The sequence below is a fragment of the Mustela erminea genome, chromosome 15 (assembly GCF_009829155.1).
Source record: "Mustela erminea isolate mMusErm1 chromosome 15, mMusErm1.Pri, whole genome shotgun sequence".
Classification (NCBI taxonomy): Eukaryota; Metazoa; Chordata; class Mammalia; order Carnivora; family Mustelidae; genus Mustela; species Mustela erminea.
This window is the reverse complement of record NC_045628.1, coordinates 68850828-68878097: the sequence shown is the minus strand read 5'-3', so window position 1 is coordinate 68878097 and position 27270 is coordinate 68850828. Positions and strand designations below refer to the sequence as shown.

General features: G+C 35.4%; 1 long non-coding RNA gene across 2 annotated transcripts in view; it reads right to left on the bottom strand.

The window, feature by feature from the left end:
* LOC116574461 overlaps positions 1-10432 on the bottom strand; it is a 44987-nt gene extending 34555 nt beyond the window's left edge. For both annotated transcript variants that reach the window (XR_004279324.1, XR_004279325.1), the window contains exons 1-2: positions 10328-10432; positions 8926-8952 (exon numbers count right to left, since the gene is read on the bottom strand). This is a non-coding gene — a long non-coding RNA (uncharacterized LOC116574461). The remainder of the gene's footprint in view (positions 1-8925; positions 8953-10327) is intronic.
* Between the last annotated feature and the right edge of the window lie 16838 nt (positions 10433-27270).

The following is a 27270-nucleotide window of genomic DNA, read 5'->3' as shown; positions in this document are numbered from 1 at the left end:
ATTAAATAACATTCTTTGTAATTGCAGTGTAAAATTCCAGTTTATACTGTCCTCTAACTCTGTAAAACAATCATCAGAATAAAGTCTTCAAGATACTATTAGTGACTTTTTAAAAACAAATATCAGAAGCTACATATGCAAGTAATTGTCACTCTTTTTAAGATAGGTATGCAGGGCAGTTAAAATGATTAAAATTATGTTATCATAGTTTTCTATAAATCTCACAGAAAAATCAGTTTTACTTTTATAAAATGTTTTATCCTATTTTTTGATGCAAAGTTACTTACTATGATCATCCAAATTATTTCTCTGACTTTGACTCCAAATGACTTTTCATTTTTTCTAAAAATAAAGACTAATCTTAATAAAGTGATAACTCTTGAGCTTAACATTCACCTGAAGCTGATTTTTCATTGTTTTTCAGCTGAAGATTAAAATCCTTAGCATTCTTAAGTAGATTGTATTATTGTTACCAAATATTTGCTATTCCTCCCATCTTACTAACATCAGGCTCAGCTCTGAAACTTGCTTTGTCCAATGCAGTGTGAGTAGAAGTGAATATGTCAGTTTCAGACAGATAATTTGGAAGCTATATGTCAGCTCACCAAGGTGAGATTGGTATGTTCCAGTTAGGAGTTATTCCTTCAGTCCTGAATGAAGATGTGGACAGGGTCATAGTTACCTTTCTATGAATATGTGACATAAGCAGGAATAACCTTTTATTATTGTGAGCCACTGTGGTTTGGGGGCAGCATAATGTAGTCAAATGCTGACTGAGCACCTGCTTAGAAGGCTTTGTATCATCTGCTGCCTTCATTCTTCACAACTACCTTTCTATTTTCTTCTCTTCATAATTCTAACCCATTCCTGACATTCCTTCTGACCTTCTCATATTTCTTGAAAATTCCAAACTCCTTCCTACTTGCTGGTCTTTATACATGCTATTTATTCTACCTGGAAACTGACTTTTTTTTTTGGCTGCGTTCTACTGTTCTTCTACCTCCCTCACATGGCAAATGTTTACTCATTCTTTAGGTCTCAGGGAAACTTCCTTTACCTTCTTCAAAAAAAAAGTGTGAAAATAGTTATTATATATTCCATACGTTCAAAAACTGAGAGACATAGAATAAAAGACCCACACAGAATTCCTAGAAATGTAAGCTACAATGTCTGAAGTGAAGTGAAAATATATAAAATAGCATTGAATGGATTATCTATTGCAAAATAAGAGGTTATTGAACAAAGCAGAAAATCAGCAAATATATAGTTGAATTAAGCAATACTGTCAACCAGCTTGACCTAATTCATAGGACACTCTACCCAACAGCAGAATACACATTCTTTTCAAGTACACACAGAACATTTACTAATCTGGGCCATAGAACAAGTTAATCAACTTCAAATAATTCAAGTCATACAAAATAAGTACTCTAACCACAGCAATTAAGTTAGAAACTAAAATGGAAAAATTATGCAAAATGCCCAAATATTTGAAAACTAAATAATGTATTTCTAAATAACCCATAATATACACAATGGAATACTATGCAGCCATCAGAAGAAATGAAATCTTGCCATTTGCGACAACATGGATGGAACTAGAGCGTATCATGCTTAGCGAAATAAGTCAAGCAGAGAAAGACACCTATCATATGATCTCCCTGATATGAGGAAGTGGAGATGCACCATGGGGTGTTAAGGGGGTAGGAGAAGAATAAATGAAACAAGATGGGATTGGGAAGGAGACAAACCATAAGTGACTCTTAATCTCACAAAACAAACTGAGGGTTGCTGGGGGGAAGGGGGTTGGGAGAAGGGGGGTGGGGTTATGGACATTGGGGAGGGTATGTGCTATGGTGAGTGCTGTGAAGTGTGTAAATCTGGCAATTAACAGAACTATACCCCTGGGGATAAAAATATATGTTTATAAAAAAATAAAAAATTTTAAAAAATCAATGAAATAAAAAATAGAAAAACCAGAGAGAAGAGCAATAGAATCAAATGTTGATTTTTTGAGAATGTCAATAAAGTTGATAAACTTCTAGCCAGGGCAATCAGGAAAAAAGAGAAAGAAGACATTAATCACAAATATCAGGAATGCAGGAATTCTATGGAAAGCTATATTATAAGGTCTACAGGTATTAAAAGCATAATAAAGGAATATAATGACAAACCTTATGTCAATGAATTTGAAAACTTAAAGGAAATGAACAACTTCTGGAAAGATAAAGATTAACAGAACTCTAACGAGAAGAAATACATAACCTAACTAGCCCTATTATATACTGAAGACACTGAATTTTTAATTAACCTACCATAAAGAAGACCAGTCCATGTGGAAACACTGATGAATTCTACCAGAACCTTAAGGAAGAAAAAATTTTAATTCTATGTAATATTTTTAAAAAATTGAAGAGGATGGAATAATTCCCATTTAACTCGATGAGGTCAGCATTACTCTGACAACAAAACTAGGTAAATACATCACAAAAAAGCAAACTATAGACCAATATCCCTCATGAACAAAGATATAAGATTTATAATTTTTAAGAAATAAAATCCAACAAAATATAAAAACAAATATACACCACAACCAAGTGCGATTTATGCCAGGCATGCAAGGTTGACTTACACAAAAACTGATATAATTCACCATATTAACTAAAGAACAAAACAAAACTGTATGATCATTTAAATAGACATAGAAGAAGAATTTGACAAAAATCTAACATCCATTCCTTTCAGCAAGTGGAAGAGAAATGTACTTCCTGACCCTATAAAAGTTGTATGAAAAACATACAAGTGGAGCACTTGGGTGGCTCAGTGTGTTAAGCATCTGACTCTTGATCAGGTCATGATCAAGATGGTGAGATGCAAACCCATGTCAGGCTCTGTGCTCAGCACAGAGTCTGTTTAAGACTCTCTATCTCCCTCTTCTCTCTGCCCCTCCCCCCTCTCAAACAAATAAATAAATGAATAAAAAAATACAAGTTTTAAATTAAAAAACACCACCACACATACACACACACACAACAATACATAAGTAATATACTTAATGGTGAAAGACAATATTTTCCCACTAAGACCAGGAATAAGGAAAGGATGGCCATTCTCACCATTTCTATTCAACATTACTGAATTCAATATTCAACTGGAGGTTCTGGCCAGTACAACTGGACAGGGATAAAAAAACAAAAGGCATCCCAATAGGAAAGGAAGAAGTAAAACTGTCTGAAGCCAAATGATCATTTATACAAAATTCCAATGGAATTGACCAAAAAAGTCTGCTAAAACTAGCAAATGGATTTAGCAACATTATAGGATATGAGGTCAATATACAGAAATCAGTTACATTTCTATATGATAGTAATAAAATATTGTAAATTAAAATTTAAAATATTTATAATAGCATCAATCAATATGAAATACTTAAGGATAAATCTGAAAAATGAATGTGAATAATCTGCACATTGAAAAATACAAAATATTGCAGAGAGAAATTAAAGATCTAAATAAATACTTATATTCTTTTTCATGGGTCAGTAGACTTAATATGGTAAAAATGTCAATTCTCCCCAAACTTATCTATAGAGTCAATGCAATCTTCACCAAAATCCCAGCAGCTTGTTTTGGTAAAAATTGACAAGCCAATTTTAAAATTTGTATGAAATGCAAAAAACAAGAACAGCCAAAGAAATCTTGAAAAAAAAATGTTACAGGACTTAAAATATCTGATTTCAAGACTTATTATAAATGTACAATAATTAAGACACTATGATATCGACATAAAACTAGGCTAATAGGGCGCCTGGGTGGCTCAGTGGGTTAAGCCACTGCCTTCGGCTCAGGTCATGATCTCAGGGTCCTGGGATCGAGTCCCGCATCGGGCTCTCTGCTCGGCAGGGAGCCTGCTTCCCTCTCTCTCTCTCTCTCTGCCTGTCTCTCCATCTCCTTGTGATTTCTCTCTGTCAAATAAATAAATAAAATCTTAAAAAAAAAAAACTAGGCTAATAAGTCAAATGAACATACAGAATCTAGAAAGAGGCCCACACGTATTTGAGCAACTGATTTTCAACAGTGCTGCAAAGACAATCCGGTGGAGAAAGTACTGCTTTCAACAAATGGTACTGAACAACTGACTATCCACATAGAAAAGAAACAGACCTCAATCCATAATTTGCACCACATAAAAAAAAATAATTAAACATGGATCATAAGCTTAAATGTAACATCGCAAACTCTAAAACTTTTAGAAGACATAAAAGAAAGTGTCTGTCATCTTGGATTAGACAAGGGTTTCTCAGGCATGATACATAAAATTTTAAAAGCCAACAAATCTGACATTATCAACCTTGAAGTCTTCATTCACAAAAGATATATAGATTAAGAGAATAAATAAGCAAGTTACCTAGTGGGTAAGGTATTTATAAAGCACATACCTGAAAAGGATCTATATACAGAATATACTTTCAAATGCCCTAAAACTTCATCACAGCAACTACATTAAAAATTGGTAAAAATTTCTGAACAGATACTTCATCAAAGAGGATATACAGGTGGTAAATAAATAAGCATATGAAAAAATGCTTCGACATTCCATTAACCATCAGAAAACGAAAACAAAGCCCACAAGATGCCAAACACCCTACTGGAATGGCTAAAATTAAAAGGACTGACCATAACAAGCACTGGCAAGCATGCAGACCAAGTGGAACCCTCAACAACTGCTGGTGGGAGTGCATAATGGCATAGCTACTTTGCAAACCAACTTGGTCGTTCCTTTCTTTCTCTTTCTTGGCAGTTTTCTTTTCTCTTCCCTTCTTTTCTTTTCTTTTCCTTCTCTCTACCTTCCTTCCTTTCCTTCCTTCCCCCTTTTCTCCCTCTCCTCCCTTCACCCTTTCCTTCTTCCTCCCCTTCCTCCCTCCCTTCCTTTCTTTTCAGTTTCTTATAGAAACACACTTACCACATGATGTAACAATTTTATTCCTAGGTATTATCCAAAAGATATGAAGGCACACATTCACAAGGACCTGTACACATTTTGGGGAGGGAGCAGCTTTATTTGCAATCACCAAAAAACTGAAAATATCTAAATGTCTTTCAACACATGAATTGTAAACAAATTGTGGCATATCCACACAATAGACTACGACGCAGCAAGAAAATGGAATTAACTATTGATACGTTCAATAACATAGACAAATCTGAAAATAATTATAATGAGTTAAAGAAATTATGAATTAAACAGAAATGTACATACTGAATCATTCCATTTATATAAAACGTGAGAAAATGCAGTGTACTCTATAGTGACATTAAGCAGGTCACTGGTTTCTCAGAGGGTTCAGAAAAGAAGATAGCAGGAGGAAAGAAAATAGGGAAAGAAGCTCCTAGTGAGAATACCCACCTCTCATAGGTAATTATGAGTATTAAATGTGACAATTCATTTACAAGGGTTTGGCACAGAGTAGTTCAACCAATATAATACATCACAGTAACAGAAGGAAGGAAAAAAAACTATGTGATCTCAATTCTCACAGAAAAAAGCATTTGGCAAAAGAAGGAAGGAAAAAACTATGATCTTGATTCTCACAGAAAAAAGCATTTGTCAAAAAGCATTTGACAAAATTTCATGATAAAAACTCTCATAAAACTAGGAATAGAAGAGAACATTCTCAACATGATAAAGACCATATATGAAAAACTCACAGCATCATATTCAATGGCAAAACACAACGTTGAAATATTTCTTGCCCCTCCCCATCCCCCCACTTGTGCACACTTATTCTCTCTAAAATAAATAAATAAATCTTTAAAAAATACATAAGAGCTGAAACTATAAAATTATTAGAAAAAAATGATGGGAATAAATCTTTATTACTTTGGGTTTGGCTATGGATTCTTAGATATGACACCAAAAGTATAAGTGAGCAATAAAAGAAAAAAGATTGGACTTTGTCTAAATTAAAAACTTTCGCACTAAAGAACATTATAAAGAAAGTGAGGGGGTGCTTGGGTGGCTCAGCAGGTTAAGCCTTTGCCTTGGGCTCAGGTCATGATCTCATGGTCCTGGGATTGAGCCCCGCATCAGACTCTCTGGGAGCAGGGATCCTCCCACCCCAGGCCCTGCCTGCCTCTCTACCTACTTGTGATCTCTGTCAAATAAATAAATAAAATCTTAAATAAAAAAAAAAGAAAATGAAAAGACAATCTACAGAATTAAGAAAATATTTGGAAACCATATAGCTGGTAAGATCTAGCATCCAGAACATATAAAAAACTATAACTCAGAGTTATAAGAGTTGTAACTATAATAAAACACAGATAAAAACCTAATTACAAAATTGGCAAGGGACTTAAATAGATACTTCTCCAGAGAATATATACAAATGGCCAACAATTACATGAAAAGATGTTCAGCATCATTAGTCACTAGGGAAAGGCAAACCAAACAAGATACCACTTCATGCCCACTAGGGTGGCAACAGCCTAAGAGAAAGAGAGCGAGCGAGAGAGACAGAGAGACAGAGAGAGAGAATAGCTGGTATAATCAAGGATATGGAGAAACTGGAACACTAATACATCACTTGCAGGGATGTAAAATGTCCCAGCTTCCAGGGGAAGTAGTTGGGAGTTTCCTTAAAAAGTTATTTGTAGAATTACCATATGACCCAATATGAACCAACAATTCTGTGAAGTATATACCCAAGAGAACTCAAAACAAATACACAAACAAACACAAATACATGTGAGTTCATGATAGCAGTTTCCAATAGCCAGAAGCTGGGAAAAAGCCCAAAGTCCATCAGCAGATGAATGAATAAACAAATCACTGTAGCTACATACAACAGAATATTATTTAGCCATTAAAAGGAATGAGGTACTAATACAAGCTACAACATGGATGAATCTCACAACATTATGCCAAATAGAATAAGCCAGAATCCCACTGTAAGATTCTATTTATGTGAAAAATTCAGAATTGTTAAGTCCATCAATAGAATATAGATTTGTGGCTATCAGGAGCGCTGGGGGAGGGAATTAGGAGTAACTGCTCAATGGGTACAGTGTTGTTTTCAGGCAATGAAACTGTTTTGAACTACATGAGAACTAGACAGAGCCGGTGGATGCACAACATTGTGAATGTGCTAAGTATCACTGAATTGTTCCCTTTGAAACAGTTACTTATGCTAAGTGGATTTCACCTCAAATTTTTTTAAAAGATTTTATTGATTTATTTGACAGAGAGAGATCACAAGTAGGCAGAGAGGCAGGCAGAGAGAGAGGAGGAAGCAGGCTCCCTGCTGAGCAGAGAGCCCGATGTAGGGCTTGATCCCAAAACCCTGAGATCATGACCTGAGCCAAAGGCAGAGGCTTAACCCACAGAGCCACCCAGGTGCCCTTCATCTCAATTTTTTAAAAGGTATTTGACATAGTGCCTAGCATGTTATAAGCATTAAAGAAAAACTAACCATTAGGATTTTTATTATAGTTTTACTTACAATAACTGAAAAATAGAAGCAATATAAATATGAAACAATAGGTAATTTTAAAAATTAAGGTTCATCCACATATTGAAATATTTTGCAGTCATTCAAAAACATGTAAAGGATATTTAGTGATAATGGAAAATACTCAGTATGTTAAGTTCAATATTTGTAACCAGAAAACCCCAGTAAGTGTTATGTTTAGAAGTTTGTTCATCATACTTTATGTTCATCTCAAGTATGATGTTTAAATCCCCCCAAAAGCCAAAATATTCAGTTTCACAAAGTAGAACACTCAGAATCCACATCAATTCAAGATTAAATTATTTTTTGATCTTAGATTGAATTCAATGCAGAAGCCAAGACTTGGCATCTGATTTCCAGTTTGTACCTGGCCTTCCCTCTCAAGCTTTATTTCCTAGAATCTATACTCTTTTTTATGTACCATTCTATGTTCTGCCCACTCTCAGTTGCAACCGGTTCTTCTTCCTCTCCCTTACCAGAAATAATCTTACTTACAGTGCTATTACTTCCTGGAGGAAACTTCTCTAATCCCAGCTGCCAGCTGTCTCTATATGCCCAAGACTCTCTAGAGATCATGCAAACTTCTTATTGTGTCAGGCGTTGTGATTATTTCTACACACGTTTCAATTCCCCTGACAGGCTAGGGCTGTGACTTACTCATATTTAAAATGACTAAGGCATCTGGCAGAGCACTCTGCTCTGATCGTAGTAGGTGTTCAATAAATGTTTATGAAATTGAATGGAATTTCTAGAACAGATGGGTAACGATTGAGATGTCAGGATATAATGCAAACTGTTTCCTGTAGTGTCTATGTTTAAACAGACAGTGCTCTGCTCTCTGCATTCTAAATGCTGCCACATGCTTGTTCATTATAACATTCATCAACACTAAATGATAATGTCATAGAGACATGTAATGGGCCAACCGGGGATGACTGATATAATTTATAGACAAATCACCATTAGCATTTGCCACTCTTCACTTCAAATCACAATCAAGATCCCTCTTCCTCTTTAGTGTGCATGCATACAGAGGGCTCTTCTCATAGTCATAATCTACCCACCAGATTACTAGACACACTGATCAAGTCACCTTCCTATGTATAGAATACAGAGGCTTCAATCCACAAATTCAAAATTAGTAATGCTTCTTGATTTGCTTTGTTGGCTTTTCAGATTGACATTTGAAGAATGATAGGTCTACAAGACCAGTGCTCTAACTCTTGAGCTATTGAGCCTGAAGAATGAAAGGTCTAGTTAGGGACTAGAAAGCTGAATCTTTTTCTCATATGTTAAATTTGTGCCAAGCTAGATGAAGGGCAGGTCAGCAAGGCAGGTTTGTTGGGGTGCCAAAACATTACTGTGTTTTAAAATGGTGTCTGTTAACTCATGTTTCTGGTGGGTTCTAGCTTACCTTGTTTCCTCTGAATTAGATAGCACCCTGTAGATTAAATAATAATAGAAATAATAATAATAATTAATAGAATAATAATAGTAGAGCTAGCAATAATTCAATAGAAGTAATAATACTCCTCTTCCTCTGCTGACCTACTTCTATGCAAGGCGACACCACCAGCCCGGACACCAGCACATTGACACTCAATTCATATAGGCAACTGTGGTCAGCAGAATTCTGAAGCCAAATAGTACCTCACTTAATGCTGTTTTTTTGGACATGAAGTATGTATTTTAATACCTAAAGTGAAGAACTTTGAATATGCCTCCCAAGACATTCTTTGGTTCCAAAGCAAACAAAAGAAAACTGAAAAGAGTTGTATGGGCAAGGGAGCCAGAAAGAGTGTTTAGACATAATTTGAACTAGACTTTCTACCTTTAATTATGTAACCACTACACTTAGTGAACATGAGGGACTTACTGATACAAAGAGAGGCAGGGTGTTCTAGGGAGGAAGTGTGTGGGCTCCGAAGTCAGAGTAGCGTCAGTCAAATTCCATTTCCACCACTTGGTAGAAGCTATGTGTCTTTTGGCACGTTACAAAACCTAGGTCTTAATTTAATCATTTGAAATTGGGGATAATAGTGGTACCTGTCACACGGGACTATTGTGATCATAAATGAGAGAAATCATGTAAGGAATCAGTATTCAGCAAATAATGAGTACTCAGAAAATATTAGCCTCTTCTTATTCAATTATTTTTTTTCTTAAGATTTTATTTGTTTATTTCAGAGAGAGATTGTGTGCATGCAAGCATGAGAGGGTGGCAGGGAAAAGGAGAGAGAGAAGCAGACTCCCTGATGAGCAGAGAGTCCTGATGCAGGGCTTGATCCCAGGACTCTGAGATCATGACCTGAGCTGAAGGCAGATGCTTAACTGACTGAGCCACCCAGGCACCCTTCTTATTATTCAGTTACAAACTGAAAACTTATGAAATGAAAGATAACTACAAATAAGTTAAAACATTGTGTTCTGCATATTTAATGTAGATTTTTTTATGATAGAAAAGCAGTTTCTTTCTGCTCCACTAAATAAATGTTAACCAAATATTCGAAGGATTTAGGTTTTTTTAAAGGTACCAAATTGTTAGCTTTCCTAGGTATATACAATGACTCAGTCCAACCCTGAATGTATGCAATATGGCTTATTGAAAAATAAATATTAAAGTTAATAAACTCTAAAGAAAATAACCTGCTAAACAAAACAACAGTTCTGCACAATTTAGTATATTAAATCAACATGATCTCCAGTTTACTTAATCTCCAGCAGGTCATGCCATCTCATCTGCTGGAAATGACTAAATCCTAACAAAGCAATTTCTGTTCTATTATAGATTCACCATTTTTCACTTCAATTCTTACCTGTTTATGACAATGTATCTTTACAGACCAAGGATCCCAAGCCCAGGAAATCTAGGAAGATAGCTTTTTGTTGTTAGAGATCTCTTCAAGTGCTACATAAGATAATTCTCATGAGACCTGCACAGAAGATACAAATTAGACCAAATTATTTCATTCCTCAGTATGTGCCTATGCCAGCCTGGAGATGATTAATGGGTACCCAAGTTTGTTTTAAAAGCTTGGGGGAGCAGAGGGTAAGGTGGCAGGACACTTCCAACACTAACTATGTGATCTTGGACCAATTATAACTCTTCATTTTTCTCACCTGTCAAACCTGTATAACAATTTTAATTTACATACTAAATTTGGCATGAGGTTTAACTAAAATAAAGTACATGAAATGTTTTTGAAACTGTTAAACTCATGAGTGTTAGTTACTCCTAGAGAGAGAATAGCTCTCTGCCCCTTTTCTCCCTCTCACCCTCCAACACCCACACCTACGCATACACACAAACTAGCTCCAAACTTTCTCTCAAGGCTATGAATCTTTCACCAGCACCCACATGACTTGGTCTTCTGCCACATTTAGAGCAGTCAGAATCCAAGATGGATGCATAAGAAGGAGCTGAGTTCATCCTCAGTTATCCTGGTCAAGATTTCTGATATAAAAAGAAACCTAACTGTTGGGTGCTTTGTTTGGATGATTTAAAAAAGGACTTATTGTGCCTGCCACCACCCTTTCTTTTCAAGGTTATGGTCAGTATATGTGCTGCCGAAGTGAGCACAGAAGGTTATGGTCAGTAATGTACCACCCCAGAGAACAAATAAGAAATGGGATCCAAAACATTTATGTTATTTATCCTATAATCTTAAATTCTCCAAAGAACTCAGCAAAAAGGAGAAGACATGTCTTGAGATCCGATGTCATATTAGGGTTTCCTACTTCCTCTTCCAATGAATGGAAGACCCGGAGGCTCATGAAGTAGGTCCAACCTGTCTAACCACACAGGCACAGGGGATGCCAGCCTATTGCATGAGGAACACACAGAGGTATTCTGTGCTTTCCATATAGGGTGAGACAACATAGGAGAACCTAATTTTCCCATCAGGAAGGCACATGTCTTTGTGTATTTTTCCAGAAAGGAATGGATGTGGGTGATGTCTGGCTGCTCCATCTCCATTCTCCTCCCTGACACTACTATGAGCAAGGACACTAGCAGGATAAATGCTGGGACCATGTTTATAATCTGTTGCCATGGGACAGAGAAACCCAGTATACAACCATTGTTTTATCACATATAATTAAAGGAAAATAAAGGCTTTGAGAGTCTGTTTTTAAGTCCTCTTAATTGAATATAAATATTTGAAAACAAAATCTTTTTAGTTTTAAACCTAAATTTCAAAATTTTCCCTTTGGATGAAAGGTACTGTATTAGTCAGGGTTCTCCAAGAAAAACAGAACCAACTGGACATTATGACAATTTCTAGCAATTCTCAAGATTGGCAGGGAGAGTTGGCAAGCTAGAGACTCATGAGAGTCAATGATTTAGCTCCAGTCTGAATCTGAAGGCATGAGAACCAGGAGAGCCAGTGTGTACTTCTAGTCCAAAGGTTAGAAAAGTCTTAAGACCCAGGAAGAGCTGATATCTCAGTTCAAAGACCACCAGGTAGGAACAATTCTCTTACTTCAGGGAGGTCAACCTTATTATTCTATTTGGACCTTCAGTTGACTGGATGATACCGACCCACAGTAAGAAGATCAACTGCTTTGTTCAGCCTCCCAATTCAAATATTAATCTCATCCAGAAACACCCTCACAGATACAATTCAGAATAATGTTTGGTGAAACATCTGCCCAGTCAACCTAACATATAAAATTAACTATCACAGATAATAATTAATATTTACAACTTAAATTTCTTATCTAAAAGCCTTAAGTACTAGTCCTACAAGTTTCTTACTATTCATATTTCTTACTACAAAGTGGAAGAGAAACTTCTTCACTATTTTTAAAATGTTAAATGATCAAAGTAACTTTCTCCTATTTTAATTACAGAAGAAGTTTTTACATTTGAACCTTCTTACTTTTCCACTCCGCTGACTCTCTTCCTTTCAGAGAACACCTCTCACAGGAACCGATGACTGAGTATTTGAACTTTTTTAAAAGCTTTCTTCTCCGGGTAATATTTCAATGGAAGACCGCAAGTCCATCAAATTATTGCTCAAAAGCCTCATCAAAATTCAGGATACAATAAACTCTTTTCAATGGGCTCTCAAGGAGTGATAATTAGCTTTCATTAAACATAATAAATATTAATGCAAGCCAGAAACAAAGTACAGACAGACTTGTACAATAGACATTAATAATACAAAGGTTCAGTCTTTGGACTACCTGGAGCCTCCTGGAATAAATGGGTGGTCTAAGACAACACTGAAGATCCCTGATTTGTGCCAACAAAGTTTCCTTTTTATCTGACAGCACTGAAGACTAACTTTTCTTGGGGTTTGAATTCAAAAGTGATTGAGGCATGTACATTTTTTTTTTTTAAAGTTCTTCTATAGCTCTGTGTCTGTAGCACTTTTTTCCTTAAAAAAAGAAAAACGTTTCTGTCATGACATCAGGGATTTGTACCAAATAATATCAAGAGCTACTTAAATAGCAATGTGTAAGAATGCACTGAAATGAGGAGCAAAGGATAACAGCATCAAGGACACCAAACTCACGTTAAAGCGTAATTAAAAAAAAATTTAACCCACAATTAGTTAACATTGTACCAGGATGGCTGAAATTAAAGTGACTGATTATGTTAAATGTTGCCGAGGATGTGGAAAAACTGGAACTCTCCTGAAAGTGCACGGTTTAAGGAAAAGCTGAACCCAAGCCCCTGGTTCTCTTCATAATGGAAAGTCAGAATGAAGGCTGGTCAACATCAGTTTGCCTTGAGTTAGACTGTCAGTAACTAACTGGAAAATCCCTCACACCCCATCTAGTTGATGAAAGATCACTTAAACTTTTGGGTTGTGAGCATGATTACTCAACAAAGGAGCATTAATAATTTATAATAATAATAATAATAGTAATAATAATTTCTAATAATCTGCTCCGTTCACTTAAGTGCTGTAATCTACAAGTGGATTCCACAATGAGAGTTTACATTGAAGCATTTTTAAAAATCCAGCAGGAATTTTCAACAAATTGTGCCATATATCTGCTTGGGAAAAAGTGAATCTTGATGCTTACTTCAAACAATACAATAAAAAGAATTCAAAACATATTGTCCACCTCTATGTGATAAGTAAAATGAACAAACTTATGGAAGAAAACATTGAAGAACACCATAATGACTTTGAGGTAGGCAAATATTTTTAAAATGGGATATAAAAAGCACAAATCAAAAGAATAAAATAGATAAACTGTACTTCACCAAAATGAAAAACTACTGTTCATCCAACACCACCACCAAGAAAGGTAAGTACTAAGTTAGAGGCTAGAAGAAGATAGTCTCAATAATATGTCCAGTAGAGGACTCATATCCAAAATGTATTTTAAAATAATACCACAAGTCTTTATGGGAAAGGGCAAAAGACCTAACTAAAAATGAGTTAAATAAGTCTAAATCAAAATTAGTTACCACTCTATAATAGAATGGCTAAAATTAAAATTACTGACTACAATAAACATTGGCAAAGACATAAGGATTTGAAACTCTCATATATTGCTCATTGGATTGTAAAATGTCACAACCACTGTGGAAAATAGCTTGGAGTTTCTTATAAAATTAAATATAAAAAGTAAAATAAAATAAAATATACACTACCATATGACATGGTCCAGCAATTCTAGTCAAGTATTTAGCTAAGAGAAATGAAAACATATATGTATACAATGACATACCTACACAAAATGTTCATAATAACACTATTCAGTTATTTATAATAGCAAAAAAATTGGAAATAACCTGAATGTCCACCAACAGATGAATTAATAACCAGATTGTTGAAAGACTATTGTTCAGCAATAAAAGAACTACTGTTCAGCAATGAAAAGGAATAAATGGTACAGACACACCTCAAAAACATGGTCAGTGAAAGAAGCCAGATGCTAGAGTACATACTGTATAATTCTATTTATATAAAATTCTACAGCAAGTAAAGGTAATCTATACTGACAGAAAGCAGACCAGCATTTGGCTAGAACTGTGGATGTGGACATAGACTGCAAATAGGCATAAGGGAACTTTTTGGGATGATGGAAATGTTCTATATCCTGATTGTGGTGGCAGATATATAAGTGCATATATTTGCCAAAACTCATCAAATTATATACTTAAAATGTGTAGGCTTTATTGTATGTAAATTACATCTCACTGAAGTTGATTTGTTTGTTATAAATTTGTCTTTTGTAAATTGGCTAATGACTTGAACAGGCACTTAACAAAAGAAAATATCCAAATGGCCAATAAGCATATGAAAATATGCTCGATATCATTACTCAACAAGGAAATGCAAATTAAAACCACAATGAAATGCTACTACATACCCACCAAAATGGCCAAAGTTTAAGCTTTTGACAAATTTTAGCAAAGGTATGAAGTTAACTGGGATGCACATACATTGTTAGTGGGAGTGTAAAATGGCACAACTACTTTGAAAAACTGTTTGGATATTTCCACTAACACTAAATACTAGCTTCCCCATGAACCAGCAATTCCACCAGTAGAAACATATACAAGAGAATAGAGTGCCGTCGTCCACCACAAGACAGACACAAGAATGTTCACAGTAGCTTTATTCATAGTAAGCAAAAACTAGAAACAACACAAATGCAAATCAACAGGATGAATAAATAAGCTGTGCTATATTTTTACAATGAAATACTATAGAATAGTACAAATGGGTGAACTACTGGTTAGCCACATGGATGAATCACAGATATGTGGATAATAGAACCTGACACCAAAAACTCTGTATGGGTCCATTTAGTTCAAGAGCAGGCAAAATTAAATTCTTCTCCTGGATGAGAAGTGAGAAACTAATCAATAATGATAGAACTCAGAATAGCAGTTACCTCAGGAGTGGTTTAGACTGGGAAAGCACACACACACAAAACTTCTGGGATACTGAAAAAGTCCTATATCCTGCTCTAGGTAGAGTTACAGGACTGTATGCATATTTTAAAATATCATCAAACTAAAAAAAATCATCAAATTGTACATTTAAAATTAATGTATTTACCATATGCATACACACACACACACTCACACATCAATTTATAAACCCCACTGGGACCTCCTAATACTTGGGTATCTTCTGAAATAAGAGTAAAGGTATCACTGATGATAGCAAGGAAAGTCTAACACTTCATTTATTAATATGAGACTCCTTTTTACTAAAGGGACACACAGTATCCAAGAACATACAAAAATTTTTTTTTTTAGTGAAACAAAGTGGTCTCTTAAATTCAGGTAGAAAGATTCTCAAGTAATATTTGGACTCCCAAAGTCCCTTGCAGTGATTAATGTTGTTAAATATTTTTTTATTACAAGCACCTTGTTCCACTCATGCTCTTGCAAGACTCTTCATCTTTTTTTTTTTTTTCCTTGATAGGTTTAAAATATTTTCTTCAAGGTGACAGGCACCTTACCCTGAAATAACTGGCTTCTCTACAGGGAGGTGAAAGATCATTTTGTAAGCAAAGGCTGACAGATGTGAACAGGAATATTAACCTCCAAAAAGATCATGGATATTTGGAAATTCAATCACTGACAGAGCCTGGGGAACGAATGCAGATTGGGTGAGAACAGATTTCTGCCCATCAAGAAAACCGAAGGAAGAGCTCATGAATATTGATTCTGGGCCTGCCTTCTCTCTACGGAGAGAAGTGCAGACACGGTGCAATCCACACTGCAGTGCCTAGATCCAGTTCAACAGCACACTGCTGCTAGGTTATAAAACAACTCATCAAATTGCAATCTAGACGTATTTCTTCACTTTCCTATCATGTTTCTGAGGATAGAATCCATTTCAGAAAATTGTTGATGGGCCCTATTCTGGGAACTTTAAGTTAGAGCCCAAGCAAATTAGAGTCTGCTACATACAAAATGCTCAAAAAATGCTTACTACAAAAACACCAACAGGACAGAATCTCTAATCCAATCTGTTTTGCAGGTGGAAGATGGTGGATGGAAATGATTCAGGAAGAGATAAATGGAAAGGGGGGAGAGCAAAGAGTTGTTAGCTGTTTATGAAACACATTTTTAAGAGCCTTTTAACTTTTGATCATGTATCAGAGTTCCTTTGTGAAAGATGTAATCTGTCCCTAAAGAAAATGGCAGATCTCATAAATTGGGATTTTTTTTTTCTTGTTCTTCCCAGGAAATGTACAATCTAATTGGTACTATATCCAGTTTACCAAGGACTGAGTTAGACATTTTTCTTTAAAGATGCCTGCTGAATAGAAGCCAGAACTCAAATAGCACACATGGTGTTTCAAGGCGTACTGTTGGTAATGAGTTATCAGCAACTTATTATGTTGAAAAAAATTCAATTGATTCACATTAAAAAAGAAGAAACCCTAGATGGACATTTTTACCATTATAAAAGAAAACAGTCAAGTGTTCTCTCTGACATCTTTGCTATTTGTTATTCCCTGTATTTAAGCAACCATAGTGTTTCAGAAGGTAAAGGGATAGTGAGCAAATCTTGTCTTTTTTTGTACCTAATTGCTTCTCAAGTATTTGAAGACAGCTGGTGCGTCTCCCCTTAAAACTTCTACAGGCCAGGGGCACCGGGGTGGCTCAGTGGGTTAAAGCCTCTGCCTTCGGCTCCGGTCATGATCCCAAGGTCCTGGGATCGAGCCCCACATCGGGCTGTCTGCTCAGCAGGGAGCCTGCTTCCTCCTCTCTTTCTCTGCCTGCCTCTCAGCCTACTTGTGATCTCTGTCAAATAAATAAATAAAATCTAAAAAAACAACAACAACAACAACAAAAAAAAAACAAAAAAAACTTCTAGGCCAAAGATCCCTGGTTCTTTGAACTGTCTCTTGAAGAACACGTCCATTCTCGGCCATCTTACCCTGGAGGTTTTCAGTTTGTCCGTAACCAGCTTAAACTGGGGTGTCCAAAATTGAAAGCAATATTCCACCTTTAATCAGGCCAGTGAGAAACCAGGGGGATTATATTGTCTGTGATTTGGACACACCAGCAGCCTATTAATGCAATTGGGAATTTTAAAAATTTAGCAGCTACATCTGATTGTTGGCTTATGCCATGGACAAGCAGAATCCTCTTATCTTCTTTCACATAAACTGCTGCTAAACCACATCTCCCCATTTTGTACTTAGGCAGTTGAGTTTTAAAAGGTAAATACAGATGGTAACATTTGGATTTTGCCTATCACTCCAACCTGTCAAGACTATTTTGAATCTTTATTTTATCATCAATCATATTCACTCCCTTTCCAGCTTTCTGTCATCTTCTAACTTGATAAGCACGTTTTCTATGACTTCAGTAAGTCACTGATATAAAGTCTCTAATAGTACAGAGCTCTGTAGTTTGGCTCTAGAGGTTTCTCTCCAAATTAATGAGCTTTTCCATCAAATATTTCTGAGCATCTTCTATGTACCAGAAACAATGTAAAAAAAAAAATTCCCAAAAGTACTCTAAAACAATATGATCTCTGAGTTTAGAGAATTTTTTTCATTTAATAGATTATACAGTGCTATCAATATTTTTAGGGTGAAGATTTCTAAGCAATAATTATTCTATGAAATTTTAACATTTTTCCATTATATCACACACAAGAATACCCTGAGAGACATGGTCAAGCACCTAACTAAACCAGATATATTAGATCTCTATACTTAGAATATTACCAAAGACAAAGTAAAATTATTCTGTCCAACATTATCTTAGTATAACTGTATGAACCTTTATTGATCCCCACATTTTTTGGTAAAATGGGCAGCAAGTATAGTCCAGGATTACAATTCTAGTTCCAGCATCTACCAGCTGTGTGACCTTGAACAAGGACTGATTTCTCAGACACTAAGTTTCATCTGCACTGTGGTAAGAGCAACAAATACACCACTCAATTGTTATGAAGATCAAATTACATAAATTATCATTAAAAATTAGCTTTCTTGGGGGGCTTGGTGGCTCAGTTGGTTAAGCATCAGACCCTTGATTTCAGCTCAGGTCATGATCTCAGGTTGTGAGACCCAGCCTGGTGGCAGGCTCTGTGATTACCAAGGATTCTGCTGGAGATTCCCTCTTCTCCCTCTCTCCCTGCCCCCTACTCAATCTCTCTCTCTCTCCCTCAAATAAATAAATAAATCTTTTTAAAAAATTTGATTTTTTTAATTTAAAAAAATAAAAAAAAAATTTTTTTTATATTTTATTTATTTATTTGACAGATAGAGATCACAAGTAGGCAGAGAGGCAGGCAGAGAGAGAGAGAGGAGGAAACAGGCTCCCTGCTGAGCAGAGAGCCCGATGCGGGACTCGATCCCAGGACCCTGAGATCATGACCTGAGCCGAAGGCAGCGGCTTAACCCACTGAGCCACCCAGGCGCCCAAAAATCAAAAATTTTTAATTTAAAAAATTAGTTTTCTTTCTCCCAGAAGTCCATTCACCATTTGACAGTCTTTTCAAGAATCTTTCCAGACCTCAAATTTGTTAGTTTATATTCTGAATGCAACCACTTCTGAATTCATTCATCTTTTGCAAAGTAGGATAACATTTCTCCATCTTCAGTGCTTGGGCCTTTCCCCATTCTCCATGATTTTGCTATAAGATCTTGGATGGCTGAGATCACATTTGTGGTTCCTTCTGGACTCTGAGGTGTTCTTGTCTGGCTCTAGAAATGAGCACGATTCTTCTTCTTCTTTTTTTAAGATTTTATTTATTTATTTGACAGAGAGAGAGGGAACACAAGCAGGAGGAGTGGGAGAGGGAGAAGAAGGCTCCCTGCTGAGCAGAACTGGGAGCCTGATGCCAGGTTCAATCACAGGACCCTGGGATCATGACCTGAGCCAAAGGCAGACGCTTAATGACTGAGCCACCCAGGTGCCCCTAGAATGCTTCTTCTAAGTAACTTTTCTACAACTCCTTAGTTATGTTGGGCTAGTGTCTTTACTGTTTTTCTTCACTTTTCTATTTGAATTCCTCTCTCCTCTCTGAAAACCATATAGTAAAAACAGGAGCTAAGTAGTTCAGTCTTCTTTCTGAGATCGACTAACTCAAAATGGCCTGTTAACTTTAAAAGCTTATGGATCTGTAGCCTCTCTCACTCTAAAAGCTATGGATCTGTTAGCCTTGTTAATGCCAAAAGCAAATGGATCTATACATATGGATTTGATTTCCAGCTACTTGTCAGGGATTAAAGTCTCACCATTGGTGCCACCCAATGCTTTTCAAAAGTTTGGTTCAGAGAAATAATATTTGTAATGTTTTGCCTGAATGGTTTGTAATCCATCCATTCCTCTAATACTCTATACTTCCATCTCCCTGCTCCTCTTTGAAATTTTGTTTGTATATTCTTATTTAACACTGTTCAGGTTAATAGTACTTACATTCTATTCAGAAAATATGATTTCCATAGTGATCAGTAATCATTCAACAACTAAACAAATTCATTGCTCATTATAAGCCCCCTCCTCCTATCCCTCTACTCCTGAGTTCTTCATTTTGAGTCTTTTCATTCTCTGGAATTGTTGTTTAGTCTTTTTGTCCAAGAAAATCCTCCATGTGCTAAACTCTGAGCTTCTTCTCTCCTGAGAAGGCCTGTTTCCTTTATACTTGAATGACATCTTCACTTCATATGATATTCTTTGGTCATACCAGTTTTCACATGTCTTACTATAAACTGTTCTACTGTCTTCACTACAGAAAAGTCTAAGGCCAGCCTGATTTATTTCTTCCAATAGAATAATTCCTCCTTCCTTCCTTCCTTCCTTCTTTCTTCCTTTCTCTTCCTTCTTTTTTCTTTCTTTTCTTTTTCCTTCCTTTCTTCCTTCCTTCCTCCCTTCCTTTCTCTTTCACTCTTCTCTCTATCCCTTAATAGATGTGTTAAGAATCCTTTCCTTTATCCTTAAAGTTTACTAGTTTAACTAGGAATATGTATACTGTTGAACATACTGTATCAATGTTTCTAGAATCTAGCAATATTCTGACCTATAAATTTTTTGTTTGGGGGAAATTATCTTGTATTTTATCTTTGAATACATCTTTTGTTCTATTTCTTTGGCTTCTCTACTTCAAAGTTATCAGTTATCTTTATTTAAGACCATCTTATCTGTATATTGTTTATCTATTAGCTTCTTACTGTTTACTCTGTATTTTTCATCTTAATTTATTGTGATATCTTAAGTCTCTTTTTCTAATTGTCAGAATTTAATTTTAATGGAGGCTATTCTCTCTCTTGGTGTTTTAAGTTCATTTATTAATCATTTTAATACTCTTTTTTCCTTAGTGGTACAGTATTTTCCTAATCTCAGTTGTTTCAACATTCTTGTCTTTCAGCTTATTAATGTTTTTATTAAGTTATTCTACAGTATGAAGCAATTATGTTACATTTCCTCCTGTACCCTGACTTATGTTTTCTTCTAGGTCTAGTACTGTCTTGTGTGTGTGTGTGTGTGTGCGCGTGTGTATACAGAATTTAGCCACTCATCTTGCAGTTTTGCATATTTGCTTTGCTGTTCCTTTCCATCCAGTTTATTTTAGAGTGATTCTGTCTAGGCATTCTATTGCTCTTGTCTCTCTTCCTATTCAATCCAACTAGAATGTTTTCTACGTTTTCTACTTCCAGCCTTGTTAAGTACTTAATGACTCATATTCTAACTACTTTTCTATAGCCTGAATAAATGGTGGGAAGAAGAGAATCTGTGGTTTGTATTCTCCTTTGAGATTTTGTTAGAAGTCCTATACCCGAGTTTGCTTCACTTAATCTGAGAATGTATCTAATTCCCAAGGAGAATATTCTTAAACTTTTCATCCTGTGGGGCTCCAGTGCCTTTCTTTCCCTTAGAGGGAGTCTGCCCTCTACAATTTCTCTGTTTCTCTTTGGCTGTTATTTCCATTATTCCTCATTCAAGAAAGTAAAAAGATAAAAGATAATAATACATGCTCATTCTTCTTCTCTCCAGATTTGGGGGTATTTGTGTGTAATTTCAGCGTTCTCTCAACATATCAATGTGTCATCTGCAAAAAGGGGCAAGTTAGGAATATAGCTGTACTGCCCTTCTACACTGTGTTCCAAAATCTGTTATCTTTCCTTAGCTTCCAGGTTTTAAAGTTTATTGCATTAGGTTTTCCCCCTCTTTGTTAGGATGTTGTTGGGGAATTTTGTTGTTGTTAGTTTTTTTACTGTATTTTGTTCATTATATTAGATATAGGGGAAGGAAAAATCTGGGGTGTCACTTTAGCCCTGCATTTATTTGAAAGCCCTTAATGCTGTCATTCTGAAAATGCATAGCAGAAATTTCTCTCCAGAATCAGGACATGGAGAACTGTACTTCCAAGCAAAGCGTATGTCTTTATTTCATGGATTTGGAGAAACTGAGTAACCAATTATGTTTTTCACTTAGAAGCTAATTTGAGACCCATTTTTACCAAAGTGAATAGGATCATAGCACATGTATTTTAGTACTTTCTGTAAACTCAACTTCATCTTGTTTCCTTATCCTTATTTTTCTTTATTTTCTCACTTCTTTAAAGATCTTGCTTTACTCTAGGTGTCTTTGTTTTTGTTTGTTTGTTTTGAGAGAGACAGAGATTGAGAGCAGGGAAAGGGCAGAGGGAGAGAAAATCTTAAGCAGGTTCCACGCCTAACCCCAGTGTGGACACCGATTCAGGGCTCGATTTCATGACCCTGACTGAGATTATGACTTGAGCCGAAGTCAAGAGTTGGTGCCTCACGCACTGAACCACCCAGACACCCCAACCCTAAAATCTTTGTAAATAACCTTAGATCGTTTGTGGAAGAATGTGAGTCTAAGTATATAAATAAACAGTTTGCACCAACATTTTCTCCAAGGTGATAGATCTATTTCTTTGTTCTCCTATCTTTGACAAAATTAAAAAACAAATACTTTGTTGTTATCAGAACTGGGGTTACTTTAGCTCTCCTGACATTAGTCTTAAGGCTGATACCAAAATTGTGTTTCTTCTTGGTTATGTGCCTTTCCTTCCATCTGCATTGAAATATAATTTTCTTCTGCTTTTCTTAAAATATCTGATTCTCTTTGCATCCTAATACAGCTTAAAGATCTATAAACAGCTTAGGCATAGGGTGGATAAGATACCTGGATATTAATAAACTATCTAAAAATATTTATAGCACAAAATTTTAAGATTGAAATTATCGGTCTTTTAGAAGGAAAGCTATATAAGTGTTTGATATGCCATCTGAAACCTTGGTAATAAATACGACCAGAAAAAATACTTTAAAATTCTAACATGTTTTATCTTCTAAAAATAAAATAAAACATTGCAGGAAAAAGTTGAAATCCCCTTTTCCCTACCCTTACCCCAGGCCCATCCTTGTTTCAGACTCTCATTATCATGAATTTGGTGAATTGATTTGTGTCAATGTTTAACAGTTTTGTACACATAAATGTGTCCCTAAATAATACAAAACCACATACTAGGGTTTCCTTTCTGTTACTATGGCTAGATTATTGTGCTCCAACCTAGGGCTAATCCTCACCCTGAGCACTGGATCCATACATTCCTTCTTCATCAAGAATATCACTCCAGGGATGCCTGGATGGCTCAGTCATTTAAGTGTATTTTATTTCCCAAGGTCTTGGGATCAAGTCCCTCATTGGCCTCTTTGCTCAGCGGGAAGCCTGCTTCTCCCTCTGTCTACTGCTCCCCCTGTGTGTGTTCTCTCTCTCTGACAAATAAATAAGTAAAATCTTTTAAAAAAAATATTACTCTACCAATTATTTCTTTGTCTTCAGTATCACAAAAATTTCCCCTCTCTATTGAATCATTACCAATGGCATACAATTGTGCTTAAAAATTTCTATCTTTAAACAAGCCTCCTCTAACCCACATCCCTCCCCCTCAGCTCCCATCATGTCCCTCTGTTCTCACTTACAGTTCCTCAAGTTATGTAGACACATCTAATTCCTCTTCTTTCTCATTTACCCACTATAGGCTTTCCTACTCACCTATTCACCAAAACAGCTCTCATTAGTGGCAGCTCCCTATTGCCAGATCCAGCCATCAGTGATCAGTCTTATTTTACTAATTGATCTGAATAATTTTACAAAGCTAATTACTCTTTGCTTTTTAAGTATCTTCTTCACTTGGCTTTCAAAACTCCACTCAATCTTGACTCCTTTTGTTTCACTGGTTTTGCTTTCTGTGTTTGCCCAACCTCTCAACAATGGAACTCCCAGGGCTCATTTTCTTCTTTTCTTTCTCTATACATATTCCCTATGTGATCCAGCACAATTTCCTGGCATTGTTACCACGGACACAATGATAACTCTCCAAATTTGCATTTTAACTGTCCATTCTCCAACCCCCCACCCCAATTTTTTTCTGCCAGAAGTGAAAATCTCCTTTCAAAACATTCCATCACACTAGGTATCTAGTAAGTTTCTTCTGGGAGATAGTCCTCTTGTACTGGTCTTTTTGTTCTGGCCATATTTCTCCCTAATCCACTGCACATTTTCACCCCAAGATCTCTTTTCATCTCTCTTTTGTCTTGGATTTCTTGTTTCATGGACTACACAGATTTCACTTTCATATTATATCTTCCTGCTTCCATAGAGCACAGTCCCCAACTGCACTTGTAAAAAAGGGAGGTAAAATGTTTCAGATCTTTGCATGTCTGAATATACCTCCATTCTGACCTCACCTGGTTTGAATATTTGACTTAGCATAGGTTTTAGTTTAAAAAGTATGATCATCAGGGCGCCTGGGTGGCTCAGCTTGTTAAGGGTATGCCTTCGGCTCAGGTCATGATCGCAAGGTCCTGGGATTGAGTCTGGTGTTAGGCTCCTTGCTCTGTGGAGAATCTGCTTTTCCCTCTGCTGTTCACCTCCACTGGTTCTCTCAATCTTTCTCTCTCTCTTTAGCTCTCTCTCTTAAATAAATAAATAAATAAAATCTTTAAAAAAAGTTTTAAAAAGTATGTTCATTAGAATGTTTTAAAAATTACTTATTTTTAAAGTTTCCAGTATAGCTATTTTCCTTTGTATATGACCTTTTGCGGGGGGTAGTTTTTAAAATAGTGCCCTCCCTCCTTTCGCCTTGAGCTGAGTTCTAAAATTTTATGATGATATGCCTCGGTGTGGATCTTCATTCTGCCATTACTCTGGGCACTAGGTGGGCTCTGTCGGTCTGAGGACATGTTTCTTTTGATTCTGAAAAATACTCTTTAATTATAATAATTTATTTCCTCCTCCTCCATTTTCTTTCCTTCTATTTCTGGTATTATTATTCAGGTGTTGAAACTTCTAGATTGGCCTCTAATTTTATCTTTTATATTTTTCATCTTTTTAACTATTTTCTACTTTTCTAGAGATTCTACTTCCTTTATTTTCCAAACCTTCTATTTGACTTTTCATTTCTGTCATTATTTTCCAAGAGTTCTTTTTTTGGTCTTCAAATATTGTTTTTAAAGGAATTCTGATTTTGTTTCACTGTTGCAATCTTACTTAGTTTTTATTTTTATTTTTTTAAACATTTCTTCTCCAATCTTGCCTCTATCTTCTTATAATTTCCTTTTCTGGTTTTTGTAGGTTATTTGGGGGAGGGGAGAATTTCTGTTTTTCATGTTGGAAACTTTCCTCTGCTGGTGTTCAGTGGCTCTCTCATCATATCAAAAGTAGTGCAATCAAAAGCTTTTTGGAGCTTTTGAATAAATTAGTGAGTCTGTAGGAGATTTGACCAGGTCTTTTTACTCTGGGACACACCATTGTCAATATCTTTAGATCTTTACTCTCAGAGAGTCAGAACTCCTAAGAAAAAATCTTCCAATTTCTGCTTTGAAGATGTAAATATGTCTGATTTACATGTCTTGTTTCATAATGCAACTTTCTTTCCATTTTCAGGATTATATTTCTTGCCATTGGGCCTTGTGTCCCCTAATCTAGCATCCTTCTGGTTTACCTTCACCAGAAGTCAAACCTCCAGTGTTCTTCTGCGGTAAGGAAAGTGCCTTCTCCCAGTTATTAATAGGTAATTGATTTTGAAGATCTATGAGCTCCCTTAGACTTTCAACCACTCTTGCCTTTTGGGTCCCCAGTTTCCTTCTTCTTTCAGAATCTGGTGCTACTGATTGCTAAGCCTTTCTATGACATCAAAATATTGTTGCTATGTCCTTCTCTCCTTATTTCTTTGTCTTGTGAGATTTCTACATTTTTTATCCTTAAAATGTTATTCAGTGAGATTTAGAGAGGTAGTAGAGGTAAACATGTATCTTCCTTCTATATTCTTATTGCTTATTAATTTTTTAATGATCCCCCATATAGATCTTTGTAATTTTGATATAGAAAAAAGTTTTTAATATTTTCTTCTATGATTTTATGTCTTATTTAAGAAGCACTATCGATCTCAGGTTTACAAAGATTTTTGGTTTTTTTTCTTTAAATAGGTAAAATATTTTCACAGGTAGATTTCCTAATCCTCTGGAATTACTATTTAAATAGGGTGTATTTAAAAATATTTTTTCTATATGGGAATCTAGTTGTCCTAATGCCATCAACTGAATGATTCCCCTTTCTTTCACTGATTTTTAATGCTACCTCTATTATATTCAAAGTTTTACCATATATGATTGGCTCTGTTTCTGACCTTTCTGAATGCTTATTTTGATCTGTTTATTTCTACATCACTATCACACTGTTTTATTTACTATAGTTATGCAATGGATTTGATATCTCGCAGAGCAAAGCCCCCCTCCCTGCTTATTCTTTTTCTCATTTGTCTTGGTTATTCTTAGGTATCCACTATTCCATATGGATTTTAGAATGTCAAAAAAATGCCATGTGATTTTCTGGAGTGACAGTGATTTGAATTAGTATATCAATTTGTAAAAAACTGATATCTTTATGGTATCAAGTTTCTGCATCTATAAAGAATACCTGCCCCCTCATTTATTTAGGTCTCTTTATTTCCATCAATATATTATATTGAACCATATGAAGTTGCCATACTTGATGAGAATTTTATGTAGTTCGATCTAATAGTTTAAAAATATTCCAGAAAGCTCTTATACTACGTGAGTTAGATCATTTTGTGCTACTTTTCTTCCCTTGCTATGGGGATAGGGTTTTTCTTATTATGTATTCTAATTATTTACTAGGAGAGCTACTAATTTTTTAAAAAAATTAATCTTATAGCTAGCAACCTTCTGAACTACCTTGTAGTTCTCTTTAGTTTTAATAACTGGCTCAGAGATGGAAAGCTTTCTTAAATTATTCTTTATTTTCTGGAAGAGTTTTATAAAAGAGGAATAATCATTGCAGGCTTAGTAAAATTCACCCATAAAATCATCTGAGTGTAATTTTATAGAAGAGGTTCTAAAAATCATAGCTTTTTGAAATTTGAATACATGGGGTTTCTATTTCTTGAATGAATTTTTAATAATTCATATTTTTCTAGATATTTTATGTTTTATTAAAGTTCACAAAATCATTGACATTAATTTGTTTATAATAGTCATAATTTTAAGTCTATTGTATCTGTAGTTCTGTGACTTTATTGCTCTAAATTACTTAACTAAATTATTTAACTTCTCTCTCCTTTTCTTTATCAGTCTTGACAAAACTATATGTCTTTTCAAAGAACTGGTTTTTATTATGTTGTTAATTTTCTTTTTTTTTATTAAATGCATTTCTGCTTTTAATTTTCTAATTCTTTTGTTTTATTTTCTTTAGGTTTAATCCTTAATTTTCTATAATTCCTTGAGTTGAACATATAGATGATTTCTTTTCAAACTCTTT